The sequence below is a fragment of the Caretta caretta genome, chromosome 4 (genome assembly GCF_965140235.1).
Source record: "Caretta caretta isolate rCarCar2 chromosome 4, rCarCar1.hap1, whole genome shotgun sequence".
In the NCBI taxonomy this organism is placed as follows: Eukaryota; Metazoa; Chordata; order Testudines; family Cheloniidae; genus Caretta; species Caretta caretta.
In genome coordinates, this window is record NC_134209.1 from 92,910,744 (window position 1) to 92,916,743 (window position 6,000).

The window sequence follows — 6,000 nt, forward strand, 5'->3', positions numbered from 1 at the left end:
AGCAGAATACATTGTAAATTAAACTTCACTAAATCTTGTGGTCAAAACAGTTTACATTGTGGCTCAGGTCTCTAACATTCCTTTAATCTAATTAACATAGACACAACACAAGATCCTGTCTTTTACTCACTAAATCTTAAACCAAAGAAATGACTAGAGGGAAGTTTATAATGCATATAGGAAACAAGATCTCAGTCTCAGACAGTCATTCCTTTCTTTTATTCAAAAAGGGTGGCTGGCAGAATTAATTCAAAGTTTACATCAATTTTTATAGTACAATTATAAAATCCTGTCCCTACATCTTCCTTGTCTACAGTGTACCTTAGATTTTAGCATGGACTGAACCTATTATGACAGTAGACACTACTGGCTTTAAAATAAACATACCATATGGCCAGGATAAATTTTGAAAATGGGTGTAAAGCTTCACATGGGTGGTTTTGCCTTTCACGCTGCACCTGTGAAAATAACCATATGCGTAGCACACAATTTCTACAGATTCAGACAGGTGGTATACTACTGTGAGCATTTTCTAAACTTTTCCTAAGAGAACAGAAAATCTGTACGAACAGATGGAAGCTTGGAAACCCAAGTAGGTCAGTTTTCTAAAGATATCAATTGTGCCCCTCAGAGTTTTTTCTTCCAAGTACTTGATCATCTCCTGACAACTTTCTTGCTGCCTTTGGTAATTTATTCCACATACTTTACCTAATGTCTCTGTTAACACATTTCATTTTCTTGATAGTTACTGCTATTTCCAGATCACTAATAAAGATGTCAGATAAAACCAGGCTTCATGACAATTCTTTCAGTAACCTATTCATCACCTCCTCCTCAATACAATGCATTGGTTTTTGTTGTTATTCTTATGTAATACCCCTTCTGCTAGTTAGCAGTCCATGGGACAATGTAAAGCACCACCACAAAGTAGGCTCTGCTCATCAGCTGAGAAAAACATTGGAATGGTTATTAAATCTTTTAGTGGCTCAAGGTCAAAAATCTTCATCTGCGTCTCACCAAGTGACCACACAAATAACACACCTGAGTGACTTCAAAATGGAAGCACCACATCCCGCAGTGCTCAGTAATCAAAGGATCCTTTTCTTTGTAAAGTGAATTCAGTGCTCTTTAAAGGTACCTCACTGACAGTTCTGAAGACTGAAGTCTTCTATACATAGAAAAGATACAGTGTACACAGTGGGTAGTAGTACAGACTCCATTGTCAATGTGCCTGAACTTCTACTAAAGGGACAATTTATAGGGATGAGAGGGTAGTTCTGTCTCCATGCTGATTCAGCCCTTGGCATCTCTGCTGAAACTACAAATTGTGATAGTGGTTATATTGAAATGAACAGTGGTATGCTCGGATCTGCCAGGAGATAAATCTATTTTATTCTATTCAGGTTCTTAGACCATGCTGATAATCTGAGATCAGAGTACTTAGTTCTCCCAGTTCACACTAGCCATCAATCAGCTATGAAATTTTGGACAGTACTGACCTATGCTAAATTTGAAAAGGTGAACTAGAGGTGAAAGTCTTCACATGGGACTGGGAATTAGGACTCCTGAGTTTTAATTCTAGCTATGCCAATGATTTGCAGGGTGGCTTTAACCAAGTCGTATAACCTCAGTTTCATGTTCCCTACATGCAAAATGGCAATAAAATACTTTCTTACCTACTGCACAAGTTTATGAGGATTTGGTGATCAGATTCAATGGTGATGGGCACGTAATAAGAATGTAGATTAGTGTTTTGGTAAAGTGCTATATAAATGCCACATATTATCAATGATTATCTAGGGCTCTCTACTCCTCCATAAGCTATTTTTTCATGTTAGTCCCCCTAGACTGTCAGCAAACGATCCACTCGAATCTGTACAGAAGAGATGAATGTCACAGCAAAAGATAATACATTAAAACCAACACAGAAGTGTAAAGACAACTAATAAGTCACTAACTACCACTCACAATGAATACAATCATCATTAAGCATAGGCCAATTACGTTTAATAGATTAGAGGTTTTACAAGGAACATGTCCGAAGCAATCCTTGTGTTTAAAGTCCACATTTCTGTATTCTTTATAACTACTTAACTTTTTAAAACAAAGGAATTAATTATGAAATGCAAACAGCAAAAAGCAACGGTGAAAACAAATAATGCAACAAAAACCCCACTGATTCCAAATTAATTTTGAACGATTTGACCCAATTAGCACTGGGTATTGTTCACATGAAGGTTAATTTCCAGCTGTTTACAGAAGAATACTGTACTCAGAGGCCCTGATCCTGAAAATACTTGGGAATACTCACATAAGATTACTCACATGTGTAAGCGGGATTGAGTTCCTATACTGTTATTTAAATAAATCCATTTACAGAATTAAAAACCCTCTTCCTCTAATATGGCAAAATGCTTCTATTTACAGCTCTCAGAAATCTTTAGAGCTCTTGAAACCACACAGGCCAATACCAACTCTTTTGTACTCCATGAAAAAAGTCAAGTTGAAATGAACGGAGCAACAAGGATTCACTCCCTTACAACAACAACAAAGTACCCAAAACTAATACGTAAACAGATATCATTTCTGGCTTTTTCAGATATAAAACTTTTTCCAGTTTCAGTAAAAATGTCAAATAAACCAAACGCCCATCCATAGCTATATGTCAACAAACCAAACACCCACCCATAGCCCCTTCTAGCTATATGCCTGGCTCTGCTGTAACATAGAAAAAAGGAGACACTTAAATCCAAGTCTCACACGATGCACAATTAGCTTCTTTTGCAGTAGAATTCCCTTTTTATTTCTTGGATATCCTGCACACTGAAGGAGAAAACAAGTGGTACTTTTGAGTTTAAGGAAGTAATGAATGCTGGAATTTGCACTCTTGTTATTTGTTTCATTGTGCTTATCTTATACTAAATTTACTTTAAAAACAGAATGTTAGGTGCAATGCTCCACCATTTGAACTGTACAGTTACACTACGGTCTACTGCTAAACATTTCTCAGCCCAAGTGCTTTCTTGCCTTTAGACAGAGGCTTTTTTCAGCCTCCCATGATTTTATTTCCCCATCTATAGCTGATAATGATTTATTTAGCCAGCTTGGCTGTGTTTGTAAGGAATTGTGACTCCCTTTAAAGAGAGAGAGAGAGAGAGAGAGAGAGAGAGAGTGTGTGTGTGTGTGTGTGTGTGTGTGTGTGTGTGTTATATCCAAGAGGGCAAAAACTCTTCAGGTGATTAACTGGTACCTGAAGTTAATGTGTCTCAGTACTGGGGAAGGAGTGTCCACCAAACAGTCTTCCTTTAGAGCTCATCACTCCAGTTAAACAAGATGAGGGACCCGGAGAGAACACTTAATCTATTTGGGGCCTGAGATCATCCTGCAATTCCCTTTCCCCCGCTGTATGTAGAGCCCTGGGGGCCAAATTCTTTACTGATTTACACTGTTCATTCCTACTGACTTAGAGGTTGTATGGTGCATAGACTACTCCTGGGGGAATTGTGCACCAAAAAATTAAAAATTTGGTACCTAAAAATTTTGCACACAATATTTTAAAATTCTGCATATTTTATTTATCAAAATAATGCAATATAATCATGCTAATTTCAATTATTTTGATAATTTATTTAAACTACAATACAATGGATGTAGAATGGGAGTGGGGAGCATTGGAGAAAATCCGCAAATTCCCTTGCTGAATAGTAATGTAGCTAGGTTTGACCCTTTATTTCTAGTTATTTGTCAACAGATAGATGCAGCCATATGCTCAGTGTTACAGCACAGAAATTGAAGAGCAAATGGGGAATCAAACTTACAATTTATACTGGCTGCTCACCACCTCCAGAAAGGTCAGTAGCAAACAGTTCATGGAGCAGAGTTTGATAGGAAATTTTTTCAGTCCAAAAATTTATTTCATTTCTAATCACTAAAGCATCATAAGCATTTATAAGGCCACACTGTTCTTTTCACCACTCTGGCCATGTAAAGGAGCCTTAAAACTTTTACACCTGTTTTATACTCCTGAGGAAATTCACAGAGACAATGGGAAGAATTTACTAAGCAGGCAGGCTGCTATATTCTGCTCCGCCTGAGGGGACAGAGTCTGCTCCACACCTATCTCCTCAGAAACACCCTGATGCCCTGCTCCTCCATGCTGAGCATGCTGCAAAAGCAAGCAAGCAAGGACAGAGTGTCTCTCTCATACACGCACAACTGCCCAGACCTCCCCACCGCCAGCAATGATTTACGTCTCTACTGGCTGCTCCAAATACCTGAACCGACCTTTCTGCGCTGCTGGAGAGGGGCGCGTGACCACTCTAGTGGCTTCCCTTTGCTTCCCCATCAGAATTCATTTTTTTTTTTCAGGGAAACAAAGAAATCTGCAGCGGGGGGGGGGGAGGGGGAAACGCAAAAATTCTGTTCATGCACAGTTACACAAAATTCCTCCAGGAGTAACAGACATCAGAGAATTTGTCCACAGAGACTAACAGATACTCTTACCTCTAAGTTGTGGAAATTGGACACTGGATCGCCTTCTGTCCCTAATGAAGCGATTGCCTAATCTTGATCTCATTGAAATCAAAGGCACAGTCAATATATCAGAACCTCACAGTCATTACAGTGAGACCAGATGAGAGAATCTATTTAAAATGCACTTCAAAGTCATAGATCTTTGTCACTAGCATTCGTGAAAGAAAATAAAACCTTAAGTGAGAAAGTGAAGCCCTTGAAGAATAATTGAGAGTGGCAACCTACGCATTTTAGTTATAATTTAACCCAGGTTGAGCTACGGAAATCTAAATTCTGTTTAGGACTTTATATTCTGTTTTGGAAAAGAAGCGTGCCGCCTCTAGAAGTTCCGTGTTGAGCAGGGTCTGTCCTTATACATTATTATACCCCCTTTGGTCCCTTGTGCAATAGCATGTGGACCAGTTACTGTTAGTCCCTTAATCATAGTTATGTACCTATTCTGGTGTAAATTTATTTTAGTGGAGCTGTTTTGATTTACATGAGCTGAGGATCTGATTATCCATAATTGTTATCAATCCTTACCAGAAAATATATTTTTAAAGTAAAACATTAAAATGTTCTTAACTCTGAAATAACTGACATGTTATTTTAAAGAAGGAATTGCAATTGTTAAAGTGCAAAATGATTACGGCACAAATAAGGATTTCAAAATGTGCAGGACGACAAAAAGTGCTTTGGTCTTAACTGAATGTGAAGAGCTGCAAAGGGATCTCACTAAACTGGGTGACTGGAAAACAAAATGGCAGATGAAACTCAATGGTGATAAGTGCAAAGTGATGCTCATCAGGAAAAAAACAAGTCCAACTACAAACACAAAATGATTGGATCTAAATTAGCTGTTACTACTCAAGAAAGATTTTGGAGTCATTGTGAATAATTCTCTGAAACAATCTGCCCAATGTGAAGCAGCAGTCACAAAAGCTAATAAAATGTTAGGAACCTCGAGCAAATGGATAGATAAAACAGAAAATGCCACTATATAAACCTACAGAACCCACACACCTTGAGTATTCTATGCAGCTCTGGTTGCTCCATCTCAAAAAAAGATATTAGAATTGGAAAAGGTACAGAGAAGAGCAATAAAAGTGATTAGAGGTATAGAACAGCTTCTACAGGAGGAGAGATTAAAAGGACTGGGACTGTTCAGATTAGAAAAAAGATGACCAAGGGGGATATGATAGAGGTGTATAAAATCATGAATGGTATGGAGAAGGGGAATAGCAAAGTGTTATTTACTCCGTCACATAAGATAAGAACTAGGGGTCAACTGACAAAATTAATATGCATCAGGTTTAAAACAAACAAAAGGAAGTACTTCTTTCACACAATGCACAGTCAACCTGTGGAACTCATTGCCAGAGGATGTTGTGAAGTCAAAAGTATAACTGGGTTCAAAAAAGAATTAGATAAGTTCATGGCAGATAGGTCCATCAATGGCTATTAGCCAAGATGGTCAGGGACACAAAC